Source organism: Stegostoma tigrinum, chromosome 13 (genome assembly GCF_030684315.1).
Source record: "Stegostoma tigrinum isolate sSteTig4 chromosome 13, sSteTig4.hap1, whole genome shotgun sequence".
Classification (NCBI taxonomy): domain Eukaryota; kingdom Metazoa; phylum Chordata; class Chondrichthyes; order Orectolobiformes; family Stegostomatidae; genus Stegostoma; species Stegostoma tigrinum.
Window position 1 is genome coordinate 40,104,894 of NC_081366.1, and position 19,238 is coordinate 40,124,131.

Genomic DNA, 19,238 nt, shown 5'->3' on the forward strand with positions numbered 1-19,238 from the left:
CACTCAGCTATGTTTAAAATATTAACAATGGAATGAGCAAAGTTACTTATCGTCTCAGACAAACTTATTAAATTCCCCTCTTCATACATTTGTCTTATGTCCACCCAAAAACCCAACAGAAATTGGAAGGTTAACCAGCATGGTAGCTCAGTGGTTAGCACTGCAGCCTCACAGTGCCAGGGACCTGGATTCGATTCCCGCCTCGGGTGACTGTCTGTGTGGAGTTTGCACATTCTCCCCGTGTCTGCGTGGGTTTCCTCCGGGTGCTCCGGTTTCCTCCCACAGTCCAAAGATTTGCAGGTTAGGTGGATTGGCCATTCTAAATTGCCTGTAGTGTTCAGGGGCGTGTGGGTTATAGGGGGATGGGTCTGGGTGGGAGTCTTCAAGGGGCGGTGTAGACGTGTTGGGCCGAAGGGCCTGTTTCCACACTGTAGGGAATCTAATCTAATCTAAGCATATTCTTTCAACAATTTGTGTAAGTGTAGAGATTTCTTGGGCCAATACTTCCAGTAAGGTTGTCCATTAAAAATCCCTTCCATCCAGAAAATGTTTGCAGCTGAGTTCACCTCAGATGCTGCTAGTATCATAAGGAAAGTCAACTTGAGTACAAACTTTCCTACATTTAATGTTCTTTAACTCTGGAGTCTTCCATCTAGGAAACCGTATTGTCTCTTCTCAACTCACTGTGAAGACAGCACTTAGGTTATCAAGGATTTTTAATCAGCACACAAAATTTTGACCGGGTCCTGCTTGAAAGAGATGTTGCTAGCAGTCAGCTTGTTGTAAACTAAATGGCCTGAAAACAAAACCACACATTGACATCTCCTTCCCACTGTAATGAAATTCTTGTCTACCCAGTTGCATTGTTATTGTGTATCTCTCAGTCAGTTTTGTCACATGATCAGTTACTGGAAGCAAATTATGCTTTTTGCAAGAAATGTAGTTCTTAAAGGGATCCCAGCTACGATGTTTTATCCCCCTTGGGCCGTCACATCACACAAACAGTCTACACTTCAGATCAAATGACAATAACCGGCAAATTTCACAAACGCGTGCGAGAAAACGCAGACAGTCATGGGTACAAGCCTGGTCAGCTTAGGTATAGTGCTTGTGCTGGAAAAGGAGGCGGGTAACCCATTAATCATTGTGAAGGAAAGCAGATCACGATGACCATAGAGCAACATTATTCGAAAACGGAGAGAAAATTGGTCTCAATCAAATGGGGGACTTTTCACTTCCATCTCTACTTGTATGGATGTGATTTTGATATTATAGATCACGAATAAGCTTGTTTAACAAGCCACATAACAAACCACCCACTTGAATAGAGTGCAGACTATGTTTTGTAATACCCTTTGCTTACAGCCAATGCTATTTATCATGAAGAAAGGTGGTGGACAATATTCAACAACGTACACAGGAATGTCATTGCAAAGTCACTAAAACTATCTTGACATCAAGGCACAACAAAGCAAGATGATGGGCCTCAACTAAGTATAACAGCTATGGACTCACAAAACTGGCAAGTCATAACAGAGAGCATCTAAAAACAAAGTTATTCATATTCTAGAAATTCTTCACAATGTTCAAAATGAGCTCACCATTAACAGTCCCATCTGATCATGTGTTACACAGCAATACTTTGTCATTCCATACTCAATGAGAGAACATGTTGGTGTAGCTCATGAAGGTATTGTCTAGTGTCTCCTTAAAACAATTGAGATAATTCCAACCAGAATGTTACAAATGAATTTGCCCAGGTGTCTCATAACATCGAAGTGGTCAAATCGATACGAACACAAGCTGGTACCAATGCTAAACAGTTCCATCTTTATTAGGAGCAAAGTTACAATAACCTTTAATACTAAGGATAGAATCTTAAATTCCATTTGGCCCTTTTAGGTTATAATACCACCTGAGTCTCTTGTAGATTACACAGTTGCTCTCTGTCTATGGCTTTGTCCCTGGGTCTGTGAAGCTGTTTCTTCCTCTCTCTTTTGATCGTCAGCTGGTATCTGCTTCTTGCCATGCTGTTTCCTTCAGAACGCCTCAGATGATTCCGAGAGCCAGGTCTCCAGGTGAACCCTGGTTTTAAACCCTTGAAATGGTTTTCTGGAACTTTCTCTAGTTCTGGCCGATCAGGCAGATACACTTAATGAAAACCGAAAAAACTGCGGATGCTGTGAATCAGGAACAAAAACAAAATTGCTGGAAAAGCTCAGCAGGTCTGGCAGCATCCGTGAAGGAAAAAACAAGACTTAATGTTTCAGGTCCAGTGATCCTTCCTCAGAACACTTAATGGTTTGAAACAGTCAGTCATTTGGATGGCATAGGACAGTTAGTTTCTGTGTATTGGGAATAGGGACCCGGTGACTTTCTGCCTGGGCCTTCCTTTCTTTGGTGGATAAGTCATTGGGTATGTCCGTCCAAAGAAACTGTTGCCTTTTACATTATGCTAACGTCATTAGCACTTGGCTGCCGTGCTTGCACGTGGGTTTTATGATTTCAGAGTTTTACTTGACTGATGTACCCAGCATCCCTTGCTGCACGGTCAAGTTAGCAATCTGCCTGTGTTTCGGCAGTCAGGAAGCTGCTATAAAGGTCACCAGGGAATTATCAAAACCAAGAAACTCCTAAGGGAAAAGGTGTGCTTCCACTGAATCCATCATATGCTAGAGCACAAAATCAGGTGTTTGTTAAGTAACTACAATGTCAAATCTTTGTGATCCCGTCAAATGTATGAACTACCATGGATCGAATTTAGCATTGATTGTACAGATTCGCTCACTGGTGAACATCTGATTGTTGTCATTGATGACTGTAGCCAATTCTCAGTTGTAGAAATGGTTATACATATTTCAAAAGAAGCAGTCATCCCAGAGTGTCTGGAGTCCTTCAAATTATGAGAAGTGACAATGGATTCCTATTTAATAGTGAAAAGTTTATGAAATATGATAGACATATTGGAAATCTGGCAATTTTTATGATTTTCAGCTATTTGCTCTGATGAACCAAGCAGAATGAATGATCACTGATAAGCACAGTTCACAAACCATCACACATGCAGCATTTTTCAAACAACTGAAAATACCATTTGTTAGCATGGAAAACCATTTCCAAAAACAACATATGAGAGGATTAATAAGGTAAGTGACACTTTATTTGATCTCAGTCCATAGTGTACTTATGAGAGAAAATGTCCACCAACGTTAAGTGATCATGTTACAAAGTACACAAGTTTCAGGTGGTGAACAAATACTTCGTCTCATACATGACTGAGTGGTTCGTTAATACAAAATTCTGAACATGCACTGATGTTACTGGTGAAGTTGAATACTTCTGCTGTTGTTTACCCTTTTTGAAATAAACCATTGAACATGCAATGCTTCTTATTTGCGATGAAGCATTTTGAAATTGTATTATGCATTTTGAGAACTTAATGCTACTTTATTTATGTTGCAGCAGGCAAAATCCAGAAGAGAAATAATGATTCTATGTTTTAACAGCAAGTGTAGTTCTGATCGAGAATGCATCATGCTGAAATGACGGTTTCTTTCCAGATCTTCACAACATTCCTCAGCATCCCAAAATAAGTGAGCAACATGGTTATAACTGGGTCACAAGGAACACCACACACAGTACCACTGGAATTTTGAGGCTAAGACTTAGATATTCTGATTACTTTAAAATGTTGTGCAAACCTCTGTTGATATAATGGCACTATTAAGAGGATGGAAGCTGAAGGATTTACAGTAACAAGAATACAAATCATGGGACAATCTGGAAAATGGGGGTTAATGTAATGCAATCAAGCTATAAAGGTCCAGAAACAATTTACAGAAGAATACTGTATGATAGTGACCTCCTCACTCTCTCACCCAAAACGTTAGCTTGGGCCTACAGTAATACCAATTTCTATTATACTTTCAGCACTCCCTTAATTCTGCATTTAACAAGATTGAAAGCATTTGGTCAGTATCCATGTCAATGCAATTCTTACAAATTGATTAACCTATAATGAGAAGTAGCTATATACCACATACAGTTTAATTCACGTGCTTATTTTAATTCCAAACACAAATTTCAGATATTTTTGATTCCCAAGGCTGGTTAGATGTAGGTCGGCTGGGAAATATTTAAAATTTCAGGCACAGCTTCAACCTGTCTGCCTCTTATTTTAAGCAGAGCAGATAAAAAGTGGCAAATGATCAGTCAGGAAGTGGGTAGATCACTGAAATTTCTTTCAGGTTTTGTACCTGTATGGAAATAATTCTGTTATTCTTCATTCCTGTCAGCCAGATTTCCCATGACTCTGGAATTCCAGCAGTGAAAAGAGAGAAGGAGGACTAGCTACATAAATGACATCAATTGAAAGCCCTCCCCCCACTTACCTGCTGCCTGCTCATCAGCTTTTTTCCTACTTGCCAGCAACTGACCTATCAATCAGGTTGACTGTTGGTCAGGAAACGTATTGTTAAAATACAAAGGACATCCTGCTGTTAAATTCTGCAAAACATGCAGGAAACCCTATTCTGTTTCCTATCCAAAAATTTGCCACAAGTTCTTGACACAGCCCAAGTAATTTTTCAGGGGCAATAGTGCAGTGAATTCTTTTGTTATCCAATTGATAAAGCTGTAGTTTTCTTTTAACTCAAAAGAAGGCTTACAACCTCAATTGCTGACTATCTGATATAACAGCTGTTATGTTGCAAACTCTTTTCTCCTCATTGCTAGCCCATCTCTGCCATCCTCAGCAGAGCTGGCAAAGCATTTGCCCTGCAGTAATCTGTCTGCGAAGCTATGCCAAATATCCTACCTGTACCCATTTATGAATTCTCAGTGATCCATCAAATATAGACCTCATTGTGTCATCCACCTGGGATACCAATCATTTGCTGGTGCATGAAGGAATGAAACACTTGACAGAACATTCTCAGGAGAATTGTCCTTTCCTTCTTCAAGGTCGTGATGCCAATTCAACTCTTCTCTTTTGTGTTGTGAGCTCTGCTTTCTCACAGAAAGGAGGAGAGAGAGTTACTATTGGGAATTTTAACTCTCAGATTCACTTGACGTGGAGGAAGGTCCATAGCAGATCAGGAATGCAATGGCTTGAGCAGTGGATTTTCAGTTTTAACAAATGCCCCACACAGATGGCCTAAAAGCCCTTTGTTTCTTCCACTCCTGCAGGACCAACCAGTCCCCCTCCACCAACACCCTCATCCACTTAAACAAAACGTCCTTACCCTTGATAACAAAGTGTGGAGCTGGATGATGTGTCACTCTCTGCCACTTCTGCCACCTACAACCTGACCCATGACCAAAAATATTTTTCCCTCCCCACCCCTATCTGCCTTTCGTAGGAACTGCTCTCTCTGTGATTCCCTCATCCACTCCACACTGTCCATTAACCCCACTACCCCCAGCACCTTTCCCTGCAACCACAGAAGTGTTTCATCTGCCCTTACATCAGCTCTGATGAAGGGTCTACGCCTGAAACGTCAGCTTTTGTGCTCCTGAGATGCTGCCTGGCCTGCTGTGTTCATCCAGCTCCACACTTTGTTATCTTGGATTCTACAACATCTGCAGTTCCCATTATCACTTGTCCTTACCCTTAACAACTTCTCCTTTAACTCCTCCCACTTCCTACAGAGTAAAAGGATGGTCATGGGCACCTACATGGGCCCAAGCTTTGCCTGCCTCTTCCTAGGACATGTGGAACAGCCCCTTTTCCACTGTTATTCTGGCACCAACCCCACCTCTTCCTCCATGACATTGATAACCATATCAGTGCTGCCTACTTTACTAACACCTTTCACCCCAACCTCAAATTCACCTGGACCATCTCCAATATCTCCTTCTCCTTCTTGGACATCTCTGTTTCCATCTCTGGTGACCACCTCGGAACTGAGGTCTACTTCAAGCCCATTGAAGCACAGAGCTTCCTAGACTACACATCCTCTCAACCACCCTCCTGCAAGAATGCGATCCCCTACTCCCAACTCCTCTACCTCTGCTGCATCTGCTCCCAAGGTGGGGTGTTGCACTCCCAAACATCCAAGATGCCCTCCTATTTCAAGGACTGTAAATTAACCCTCCATTGATCGGATGTGCACACAACCGCATCTCTTGCATTTCCTGCACTTCAGCTCTCACATCCCCTCCCCCAACAAAAATAAAGACAGAATCCCTCTTGTCCTCACATATCACCCCACCAATCCCCGCATTCAATGTGTCACTCTCTGCCACTTCTGCCACCTACCAACCTGACCAATGACCAAAAATATTTTTCCCTCCCCACCCCTATCTGCCTTTCATAGGAACTGCTCTCTCCGTGATTCCCTCATCCGCTCCACACTGTCCATTAACCCCACTACCCCCAGCACCTTTCCCTGCAACCACAGAAGTGTTTCATCTGCCCTTACACCTCCCCCTTCACCTGTATTCAAGGTAAAAAACAAACCTACCACATCCGACAGGGATTCACCTGCACATCCGTGTACTTGGTCTACTGTATCTGCTGTTCCCGATGTGGCCTCCTCTACATCGGTGAGATGAAGCATAGACTCAGAAACCGTTTTGTAGAGTATCTGCGCTCTGTTTGCAATAAACGACAACGCCTTCTTGTTGCAACCATTTTAACTCCCTCTCCCACTCCCTGGGGGACATGTCCATCCTGGGCCTCCTCCATTATCACAATGACACCATCCACAAACTGAAGGAGCAACACCTCATCTTCCACCTTGGGAGCCTACAGCCCGATGGCCTAAACACGGAATTCACCAGTTTTAAAATCTCTCCACTCCTGGCTGCATCCCATATCCAACCCTTCCTGTCATCCCTGCCTTCTTGACCTGACACAATCTGTCCATCTTCTGGAACATATATCCACACCATACATCTCACTGACCAATCCCCACCACTCCCTACCTGGACTCATCTATCACCATCCCACCTACCTTCCCAACCCCACCCCTCCTCTCTATTTATTTCTGAGCTCCCTTCCCCGTCCCCATTTCTGAAGTAGGGTCCCGAACTGAAATGTCAACTTTCCTGCTTCTCTGATGCTGCCTGGCACACTGTGTTCCTCCAGCTCCACACTATGTTATCTTAGCATTCAGTTTCTGGCTTTCCCAAAGAATTACAGTGGGATGATTTGATGACAACCTGCACCAGACTATTAAAGCTTCACAATTTAAAGGGACCTTGTAAGGGACCTGAATGGATATACAACTGAAAAGTGAAATATGGTCTTCAGCTGGTGGAGTCTCAATATGGGAGGCTGAACCAAGCATCCTGACACACCATTGGACATCATGTTGTGAACTGTAAGGGCCAGCAAGGCAGATTGTGTTTCCAGTAGATGGAAGGAAGAGACCTGCCTCACACAGTGAGTAGGTGTGGCTGGTGGAGTAGAAGAAGAGAGAGAATACTGTGCCTTTCTCCTTGATAGGGTGCTACATGGGACTCCCTGACTTGATCGGGTAAACTGTGTGGCTTGCCACCATCAGGTATGAAAGAAAACTCACTTAATACCATTCATGAAATCTGATCATGCTTTCACAGCCAGTGAATTACTTTGTAAGTATTTTCATTATTGTAATGTAAGAAATAGCGCAACTAATTTGTGCATTGGGCCATAAAAACAAACAGCAATTCACCTGTTTTTGTGATGTTGTTTGAGGGATAAACTCTGGCCAGGACATTGAGGATAACTTTCTTTGTTGTTCTTCTCCAGGACATGAATCTTCTATGCACTCAGATAAAGCAGATGGGGCCTCAGATAATATCTCACAAGATAGGACCTCCAACAGATGTCTTAAGTACTACACTGCTATGTCAGCCCGGATTTGCTTTCTTTATGACTTCTGTAGCTTTCTCCCTAACAATACTTCCTACCTCAACATAACCCTCTGAATAGCTACTACTGATAACAGGCGCATTCTGTGGCCATGTCATTTTCTTCACTCACCAATGTGTCCTTCTATCTGCCCAGCTAATTCCGCTTCTCGCTATTGCTGCTCTCACCTTTTTCTGTTTGAAAGATGAGAGTGAAAAATCACGAGGAGAGCCAAGGAACTGCAGATATTGTGAGATAACAAGGTGTGGAGCTGGAAGAACACAGCAGGCCAGGCAGCATCAGAGGAGCAGGAAAGCTGACGTTCTGCGTCTAGATGCTTCTTCAGCTCATTTCTGAAGAAGGGTCCAGAGCTGAAACGTCACCTTTTCTGCTCCTCTGATACTGCTTGGCCTGCTGTGTTCCTCCAGCTCCACACCTTGTAATCTCAGACTCCAGCATTGGCAGTTCCTACTATCTCTGCAGATATTGTGAATCCCCCCACCTTTTGTTCCCCCACCCCCAAGGTTTACAGTGGCCATCACTTCCCTCATTCTGTAGCTCCTAAGACATAGCGCTGATTAATTTGAAAGGGCTTGATTGCCATCACGGATGTGATCCATGCTCGCCTTTACAGGTGGGAATTCAGCCACAACAGGAAATTCTAAAGCTGTCTCATTCTAATTGGCCTCAACAATAGCACAATGGCATCCTTTACAAACCTGGCACACGTGTGTAGCAAATTGTATGATTCTACAGAGGTCACCAGTGGATGCCTTACTGGTAGTTCATGCCCAACTGGTCTGTCCTGCAGAGGTTTATTTCTAGGAGGTTCCAGATTTCACTAATGTAATGGTGTGTAAGCCTTGAGCATTCTGAAGCACTGGCATTTCATCACACCGGAAAACTCACCCTCATGTATTGCAATATACTGAGTTGTGAGGAAACCTCTTATAAGTGAGAGCTCCATATTCTTCCTTTCTGTAGATTGACAGGTATTTGAACAGATTGCTGCTGCTGCTACTGTTCCTGGTGCTGCTCTTCATGTTTTGTTTTGCCCAAGATCAATCTGCATAAACTGCTGAGCTGGCTGATAAGGGCACACCTCCAAGATTGCAGAAATTATCTTCAAAACCTTAGAAATCATCTTCAAAGCAGATGTGCAAAACAAAAATCTGTGATTTAACCTCTTTCACTTAGGCAAAGAAGCAGCAGTAATATCTCAGTGTTTAAAAGCTTTTCAGCTGGTTAATTGCTTAGCCCTGTCAATTTCTCACCTTGTTCAACCTGGTGAATTCCAGATAGCCTGGGAAACACATACTGGCAGTTAAAGTCAGAATTCATGCTTAATAATACAATCAAACTGCCTCTTAGCATATGTTAAAGAGCAGAGGAACTTACACAACCAGGGCTCTTTGTATGCAAATAAATGCACATAAGGTAATTGCAAAATCAGCAGATTCCTACAGACTTCCCGACACACCTCAAATTGGTAGGACAACAAGGTGCGGAGCTGGATGAACACAGCAGGCCAGGCAGCATCAGAGGAGCAGGAAAGCTAATGTTTCGGGCCTGGACCCTTCTTCAGAAAATTGGTGGGACTTGAGCATAACCAATTTAAATCAGGTACAAGAGTTAACTGATCAAGACTTCAAATTGAGGCTGTTGGGTGTATTTGTAATTTTGTCAACTTGCCTGCCTGACACCTGCCGTGAGTTAAAATACCCACTATTGAGTACAAACAGTTGTAATGGATGCACTTTATAACAAAATAAACTAAATTAATTACACAAACAAAAACAGAACTGTGGAGAAACTCAGCAGGTCTGGCAGCATTTGAGGAAAGAAAACAGACTTCATGTTTTGAGTTAGCACTGCTGCCTCAGCGCACCAGGGCCCTGGGTTTGATTCTAGCCTTGGATGACTTGTGGAGTTTACACATTCTCTCTGTGTCTATGTGGGTTTCCTTCGGGTGCTCCAGTTTCCTCTCACAGCCCAAATAATGTGGGTGAGCTGGATTGGCTATGCTAAATTGTCCTGCAATGTGCAGGGATGTGCAGGCTAGGTGAATTAGTCACGGTAAATGCAGGGCTACAGGGATGGAGTGGGGAAGGGTGCAGTGGGTGGGGGTGGGATGCTCTTTAGAGAGTCAGTGCAAACATGATGGTCCAAATGGCCTTTATCTGCACTGTAAGGATTCTATGAGCCCAATGACCCTTCTTCAAGAATAATTTCATGCTAATGTTGTGGTAATCTATTTCTTAATTTCTATTTTTAAATTGATTTGTTTAACTAAGTTTGTGGCTAAAATCTATTTCTTCTACTCATCTCTAGAGTCTCTTGAGAAGAAAGTGATGTTTGAATGTTACTGCATTAGGGTTATTTCATCTTCCTCCTTCCTTGTTTCCATTTCTTATTGGATCTGCTAGCCCTTCATTCCTCATGACTATAAATTGGCAGTGAACAGTGACACAGAGCGAGGCTGATGCTGTGAAACACACACCAGGAATCATATTGCAGCTGATGGCAGGAGTCAGCGTTGCTGAAGAGACAGCTGGGGAAAGGCAGAGAGACATCTGTAGTCAGCATTGACATAAAGGCTAACAAGATAGATGAGATCTCTAAACCCTATTATTAGTATGGACTGAAAACACGAAGGTCTCACTTATGACCAGAAATGAGAAGCCTTCTCTTTGATTCCAGCACCATCCTCTTACCAGATTTTTAATATTCTTAGTTGGAATGTATTTAATGATTTTGGACTACAAACATTACAGAAAATCATGATTATCATTTTATTAAGCATTAAATAGCAGGTGCTGCAGACAACGGAAGAGCTGAAAAAAGACATTGCAAATGGAGTTAAGATAAGAGAAGGGCATCCAAGTGTTTATAATTTAGCCCCAGAGGCATCAGGAACGCTAAAAGAGGAGAGATGCCATGTTTCCAGTAGGAAGTCAGAGAATTCCCATGGCTCACTCTGAGAAAGCAATAGGAGCAGATGGCCGGAGATGTCAATCCCAGAGTCTGGCCCCAAGAACCTGGCTGTAGTACTGTATTACATTCAATAATATCACACTGGTAGTCAAGGTAAATAAATGCTTCATCTTTTGACATTCTCCTCGTCTTTGCTCAATGCACTGTATATCCATTTCTAAACTACCATATTAATAATAAGGTTTAATAATCACTCCTTAGGGATTTATGAACTCTATGAGTTAGTTCTTATAAAACAGTAAAGCGTCACAAAAGGAGACGTGACAGCAAACTAACTGATTTCTGTGTGCTGCTTTAGAACCAGAGCAGACTAAATGTCAGGCAGAGTTGCAACAGTGCATACATGCAGTACATGGGGTCCTTAAAGGTGAACTTTCCAAAAGGCAAACACATGTATATATCAGCAATTTCTGACAACCAGAGCCAATACAGATATTTCACCTCACCCAGGTACATGTGCCAACATTGCCAGACTCACACTCACTGTTCACCGCATCCGCATAAAGTATTGGTTGGCACATCATTCAAATACATTGCAACAGACACACCAGCATTATCCTCCTTTTCACTTGCAGACCAAAGTGACCTCTACCAGCAGGAACACCACAGAAGTGGTGAAGGAAAAATGCACTTCCACCTCATGCAACCCCTGGAGAAAATGATAATGCACATCCTCAAGTGACTGCCTGTGTGGAGTTTGCGCATTCTCCCCATGTATGTGTGGGTTTCCTCTGGGTGCTCCGGTTTCTTCCCATAGTCCAAAGATGTGCAAGTTGGGTGGATTGGCTACACTAAATTGCCCATATGTTCAGGCTAGGTGGATTAGATATGGGAAATGCAGGATTATAGGGATAGGGTAGGGTGGTAGGTCTGTGTCGGATGCTGTTTGGAGGGTTAGTGTAGACTTCATGGGCTGAATGGCCAGTTTCCACTTCTGTCATTCTGTGATATCATGGAACAGGCTGCAATTGAAGTATTTACATTCAGCATTACTGAGAACATGCAGTGTAATCAATGTCTTTGCCTTAAGCCCTTCTCAAAATCCACCTCAACTTCTGCACGCTTTCAGAATGAAGTGAATCTTGCAGATGGTGTTCATGGATATTGTGCTTTCTACTCCACCTCTTTCCAGATCCCCCCCTCTCCCCTTTGACAGTCCTGCTTTCAGATAACTAATAGACATCACCGAGCAGTCAATGCAGCCACAGAAAGTAACACTATGAAATGATCTCGAAATTATAGCCACCTCTTCTGATGTTTGCATTGCACATACCTTAAAGGCTAGTCTAGAGTTGTAAACAGTACATGATGAGTTATTAGACACAAGGAGGTTACACATGAGCTCATGTACTAACTTTTCAGAAAGCGAAGTCACACACTGATGCAAAGGGAAGACTTTGATAAGGCAGCATCCAGGAGAATGCTGATGGACATACACAGCATGATAATTGGTGCATTAATAGGCCTGTAGGACAGATTCCTGTTGCAGTCCTTGTCATAGAGGAAAACTATGACTTTCCATAAGGCTTTATGCAGAGTTTGGAGCCCAGCGTGGAATTGATGGCTAATTCCAAAACATTAGCTACATATTCACTCATGATGCAGAGTCTAGTGGTCAATGGCTCATCTTCCAATGGAGCACATGGAAGCCTCTCTCTGGTTGAATCTGAGACTGAAGTCACGAGATCAATGCTTGCTGCCATCCAAGTTCAGCACTTTGCCACCAGCCCAGCCGATTGTGATCACTGCTATAGATGGCATGACTTAAAGGGCAAGTTGGAACCAACAGCAATTCACCAGGGAATTAGAATCATTGAAGCATTGGAGCAGCCCCAAGTCGTGGTCCACATTGGCACCAACGACATAGGTAGGAAGAGAGATGGGGATTTAAGGCAGAAATTCAGGGAACTAGTATGGAAGCTGAGAGCTAGGACGAACAGAGTTGTTGTCTCTGGTTTGTTGCCCGTGCCACGTGCTAGTGAGGTGAGGAATAGGGAGAGAGAGGAGTTGAACACGTGGCTACAGGGATGGTGCTGGAGGGAGGGTTTTGGATTCTTGGATAATTGGGGCTCTTTCTGGGGTAGGTGGGACCTCTACAAGCAAGGTGGTCTTCACCTGAACCAGAGGGGTAGCGATATCCTGGGGGGAAATTTGCTAAGGCTATTCGGGTGGGTTTAAACTAATTCAGCAGGGGGATGGGCACCAAAATTGTAGTTCGGCTATAGAAAAGGTTGAGAGTAGGGTAGTCCCGAAATAAAGTTTCAGGGAAGCAAGATGGCACCGGCAAGCAAGAAGTTGGTTTGAAGTGTGTCTACTTCAATGCCAGGAGCGTCCGGAATAAGGTGGGTGAACTTGCAGCATGTGTTAGTACCTGGGACTTAGATGTTGTGGCCATTTCGGAGACATGGATAGAGCAGGGACAGGAATGGTTGTTGCAGGTTCCGGGATTTAGATGTTTCAGTAAGAACAGAGAAGATGGTAAAAGGGGCAGAGGTGTGGCATTGTTGGTCAAGGACAGTATTACAGTTGCAGAAAGGACGTTTGGGGACTCATCAACTGAGGTAGTATGGGCTGAGGTTAGAAACTGGAAAGGAGAGGTCACCCTGTTGGGAGTTTTCTATAGGCCTCCGAATAGTTCCAGAGTTGTAGAGGAAAGGTTAGCAAAGATGATTCTCAATAGGAGTGAGAGAGACAGGGTAGTTGTCATGGGGGACTTCAACTTTCCAAATATTGACTGGGAACACTATAGTTTGAGTACTATAGATGGGTCAGTTTTTGTCCAGTGTGTGCAGGAGGGCTTCCTGACACAGTATGTAGATAGGCCAACAAGGGGCGAAGCCACATTAGATTTGGTACTGGGTAATGAGCCTGGCCAGGTGTTAGATTTGGAAGTCAGTGAGCACTTTGGTGATAGCGATCACAATTCTGTTATGTTTACTTTAGTGATGGAAAGGGATAGGTGTATACCACTGGGCAAGAGTTATAGCTGGGGGATAGGCAATTACGATGAGATTAGGCAAGATTTAGGGAGCATAGGATGGGGAAGGAAACTGCAGGGGATGGGCACATTAGAAATGTGGAGCTTATTCAAGGAAAAGCTCCTGTGTGTCCTAGATAAGTATGTACCTGTCAGGCAGGAAGGAAGCTGTAGAGTGCGGGAGCCGTGGTTTACGAAGGAGGTGGAATCTCTGGTCAAGAGGAAGAAGAAGGCTTATGTTAGGATGAGATGTGAAGGCTCAGTTAGGGCACTTGAGGGCTACGAGGTAGCCAGGAAAGACCTAAAGAGGGAGCTCAGAAGAGCCAGGAGGAGACATGAGAAGTTGTTGGTGGATAGGTTCAGGGTAAACCCAAGGCTTTCTATAGGTATTTAAGGAATAAAAGAATGACAAAAGTAAGATTAGGCCCAGTCAAGGATAGTAGTGGTAAGTTGTGTGTGGAGTCAGATGAGATAGGGGAAGCGCTGAATGAATATTTTTCAACAGTATTCACTCTAGAAAACGACAATGTTGTCGAGGAGAAGACTGAGATACAGGCTACTAGACTAGGTGGGATTGAGGTTCACAAGGAAGAGTTATTAGAAATCCTTCAGAGGGTGAAGATAGATAAGTCCCCTGGGCCGGATGGGATTTATCCTCGGATCCTCTGGGAAGCCAGGGAGGAGATTGCCAAGCCTTTGGCATTGATCTTTAACTCATCATTGTCTACAGGAATAGTGCCAGATGACTGGAGGATAGCGCATGTGGTTTCCCTGTTCAAGAAGGGGAGTAGAGGCAACCCTGGTAATTATAGACCAGTGAGCCTTACCTCAGTTGTTGGTAAAGTGTTGGAAAAGGTTATAAGGGATAGGATTTATAATCATCTAGAAAAGAATAAATTGATCAGGGATAGTCAGCACGGTTTTGTGAAGGGAAGGTCGTGCCTCACAAACCTTATTGAGTCCTTTGAGAAGGTGACCAAACAGGTAGATGAGAGTAAACCGGTTGATGTGGTGTATATGGATTTCAGCAAGGCATTCGATAAGGTTCCCCACAATAGGCTATTGTACAAAATGCGGAGGAATGGAATTGTGGGAGACATAACAGTTTAGATCGGAAATTGGCTTGCTGAAAGAAGACAGAGGGTGGTAGTTGATGGGAAATGTTCATCCTGGAGACCAGTTACTAGTGGTGTACCGCAAGGGTCGGTGTTGGGTCCACTGCTGTTTGTCATTTTTAGAAATCACCTGGATGAGGGCGTAGAAGGATGGGTTAGTAAATTTGCAGACGACACTAAGGTCAGTGGAGTTGTGGATAGTGACGAATGATGCTGTAGGTTGCAGAGAGACATAGATAAGCTGCAGAGCTGGGCTGAGAGGTGGCAAATGGAGTTTAATGCAGACAAGTGTGAGGTGATGCACTTTGGTAGGAGTAACCAGAAGGCAAAGTACGGGGCTAATGGTAAGATTCTTAGTAGTGTAGATGAACAGAGAGATCTCAGTGTCCATGTACACAGATCCTTGAAAGTTGCCACCCAGGTTGACAGGGCTGGTAAGAAGGCATACAGTGTTTTAGCTTTTATTAATAGAGGGATCGAGTTCCGGAACCAAGAGGTTATGGTGAAGCTGTACTAAACTCTGGTGCGGCCGTTCTTGGAGTATTGTGTACAGTTCTGGTCACCGCATTATAAGAAGGATGTGGAAGTTTTGGAAAGGGTGCAGAGGAGATTTACTAGGATGTTGCCTGGTATGGAGGGAAGGTCTTACAAGGAAAGGCTGAGGGACTTGAGGCTGTTTTCATTAGAGAGAAGAAGGTTGAGAGGTGACTTAATTGAAACATATGAAATAATCAGAGGGTTAGATAGGGTGGATAGGGAGAGCCTTTTTCCTAGGATGGTGACGGCAAGCACATGGGGGCATAGCTTTAAATTGAGGGGTAAAAGATATAGGACAGATATCAGAGGAGTTTCTTTACTCAGAGTAGTAAGGGAATGGAACGCTTTGCCTGCAACGGTAGTAGATTTGCCAACTTTAGGTACATTTAAGGCACTGTTGGATAAGCATATGGACGTACATGGAATAGTGTAGGTTAGATGGGCTTGAGATTGGTATGACAGGTCGGCACAACATCGAGGGCCGAAGGGCCTGTACCGTGCTGTAATGTTCTATGTTCTATAGCCTGACGGGGTGCCATGTCTCTCATGCACGAGCTAGTTGTCATCTCTCAGGATGAAGTATGTGCCCTCTCACCATTTATTCTGCCAATGTCCTTACTGCTACCTTTTCAACAGACAGTTCAGGCTGCTGCTGCTGCTGCTGAAACTGAGGTTGGATAATCGAAAGCCAGATTTTTAGTGTTCAGAGCTGCTCCAGGGCATACTGCAAATCCATCTGCAGTTTTCCTGCCTCAGAGTCGGCAGGCTTGCAATAAACATGCTGCAATCAGTGGGGTAGCAGTGCTGAGAACTCTAGGCTAAGTGAAGGCACCGCAAGGCAAGTATTAAGGAAAACACATTGTTCAAGTTTGTATGCCTGTTTAGAAACAAAGTTGTTTTGGAATAGTTTTTTTCTTGGCATTTCATTCCGGATTTTATTAAAAGAACTTTGTGACTATCTGTAACAGAGAGATGAAAGGTGAGGAACTGTGGGGTAAATACAAATATTTTAGAGGTGCCAGGGTCACAGTATTATTTCACAGACAGCCCACATAAAGTGAAGGGATCAGAGAATCTTACACCTTATTCCACTTTCCTGTCTAATCTCCAACTTTTGAAGGACACAACTGAACATTGTGAATGAAATAACTCCATGGAAGCCCGTATCCAATCACCATATCACCCTTTAAGTCTTTGACATTCCTGTTTATATCTGTCAGCCAGGGCTCCCTGATTGGACAAAGTTAACAGGCCCAATCAGGGAACTCATATTCTATGAGATCCACCTGGCTGACCTTGTACAATCACTGCACCTCTTCCCCCTCTAAGTCTGGGAGTGTAGGCGTGACCTTTTCCTGCAGCCTCTCCTGGGGTGTTTTCACACCAGGTCCCCTTCCTCCAACTCAGCCTTGGATACTACGTTGTGTATCAGATTGCAGCCTGTCTCTTGTGCCTGGAGCATCTGGGAAGAAATTCATCCTCTTTTTCAGGCAGTAAATTGAATTGAATTAGCTTTATTGTCACGTGTACTCACATGAGAACAGTGAAATGTTTACAAGTCACCAATTATAGCACCATCTGAAATACACAGGTACCTAGGTACAGATTATTCAGTATAAATTCTTAGGAAGAAAATGATTAGAAAAATAAAGAAATAAGTAGTCCAGCATTTCAGACCTTCAAAAGTACAAACCCATAGCAATATATTAGAAAAATAAAGAAAAAGTTCAGAATCACAATCCTTCCACTAGAATATAATAAAAAAATTAAAAACATAATTTAAGATAAAATCCACTCAGTCCATTTCAAGGCTCTAGGCTTGAGGACACAATCCCTGCCCTCCCACAGTTGGAATGCTGGGCCGGATGTTGCATGCAATCATTGACTGACTGAATGATTGCACAAAGAATCTTAGACTGACGCCGACGAAAATAGCCACTGAAAGGGATCCTCAGGCTGGGCCAGAACAAATCGTGCTGCCATGAAGATGCTGCAAAAGCCTCCAGGAAACCTGGCCATTGGAATCCTGGGCCAGATCCACCACGTCATCAGCCGCCACCAAAGCAGCCTAGTCAAGGAGCCACCAGGATGCAGCCACAAGGAATGGCTGAATCCACAACACAACCTCCGCTGCAGCAGAGAACCTCCCCGAACTTCCTCCATCAACCGAAGCCGCCGAGAGGAGGTAAGATGAACTTAATGATGAGCCATCGCACGGACCACCTCAACAGGAACCCAAACTTGCCACAATGCTGCCACAAATCTGTGTTGCCGGACCTACTCAAGTCTGTGCTACTAGGTCTGCTCGTCACCACCGATGTCGTGGCCTCAACCGAGATCATCACCGAAAGATAAGTAAATTGAAATGAAAGAGGAAAGAAAGTGAGAGATGAGAGAAAATGAAGGAAAGAAACAAAAAGAAAAGCAGATGGAGCGGATGAGCCCCAGATTAGAACCCCTACCACCGCTGCCATCTTACCGATGAAGCTGCAATATTCCCTGTGTCCACCTCAGACTCAAGGTTTCTTCAACGCTAGCTGGATGTGGAGAGCCAATAGGTTCTGACAGCCTTTCTGGGTATTCTGAGGCTTGGCTATGTTTTTCTCCTGTCCCATTTGTGAGTTTGCCGCTTTCATGTGATCAACAAGCTTGTTCAGGACCGCCTCACTTTCAAAACCTCCTATTGTTGTGCCACCTTGACTAATGTTATTATTTATTGTTGTTTTCCTACTTTTTCAACTGATTAAAGTCATTTGTGCGCTTTGTTTAAGGAAGCTAAATAAATTTCGCATGCATTCAGTTCAAATTATTTATGCATATCCCTGATTTATTTGTTGGCTTATTATCAGAGCACAAAGTCAGAAGTCACCCAACACCAGGTTGTAGTCCAACAGGTTTATTTGGAATCACATGAGCTTTTGGAGTGTAGCCCGTTCGTCAGGAGCAGTGAGAGAGCGGGCCACACAGATACAGAGTTTTTAGGCAGTGAGATCAAGGGCAGAGAGATCAAAAGATCACACAATTGATGTGAGTGGAGTGTCAGATAATAAATCTCTGCAGGTGACCAAGAGTGTTAGACGGTGAGTAAAGTATTTATAAAGTCAATGTCAGTGCTGTGCTGTCATGACAATCAGGCAGGGTGATGTGAATGTACAAAATGTGACTTCACACATCGGACACTGAATTGTGGATCTGAGGCCTTGTTCAGATCTGTCTCAGAGTTTTAACCTGGAAATAGGCTGGTTTTATTCCAAAAGCAGAGCATCCTGATCTATTTAGTAGAGCACCTTAATATACTCTGACAAAGTGTGTAATAAAGAGGTCTTATATCTGTAAACTCACCTGCACGCTCCAGATTGCATGTTTTATCCACTGTGGAAACATAGCACGTATTTTGTTTGAAATTGCCCTATTTCTGTCACTTTACAATTTTGGAAGTGTTAAGTATTGCTTTACATTACATCACACTGTCATCAGTTTTGTTCTTTGTCTTTCTCTAAGCAACACAAATTTTTCTGATGGAGAAGCAATTCAAAAACACGAGTCCTTCCATTGTGAGTTATTTTGAGAAACACTGAATCTGACATACTGATTGAATTTTTTGAGGAGGTTAAAGGGAAGGTAACATGAGGATAGGGCATTTGATGTAATCTACATGAACTGATTTGGCAGTGAACGTAAAGTGTATGACTAAGAAGTTAATAGAAAATACAAATATTGGCTGTACAGTTGATTTAAGAGAAAATGCTGTAGGTCATAGGAACCTATCAAAGGATAA

At 43.3% G+C, this 19,238-nt stretch overlaps 1 long non-coding RNA gene across 3 annotated transcripts in view; it reads left to right on the plus strand.

Annotated features, from left to right (window-relative positions):
* The window catches only part of LOC125458119 (uncharacterized), a 54,435-nt gene extending 43,561 nt beyond the window's left edge, over nt 1–10,874 (plus strand). For 2 of the 3 annotated variants that reach the window (XR_007248762.2, XR_007248761.2), the window contains exon 3: nt 10,169–10,874. This is a non-coding gene — a long non-coding RNA (uncharacterized LOC125458119). The remainder of the gene's footprint in view (nt 1–10,168) is intronic. The other variant, XR_007248763.2, reaches the window with a different exon arrangement.
* The last annotated feature ends 8,364 nt before the right edge of the window (nt 10,875–19,238 follow it).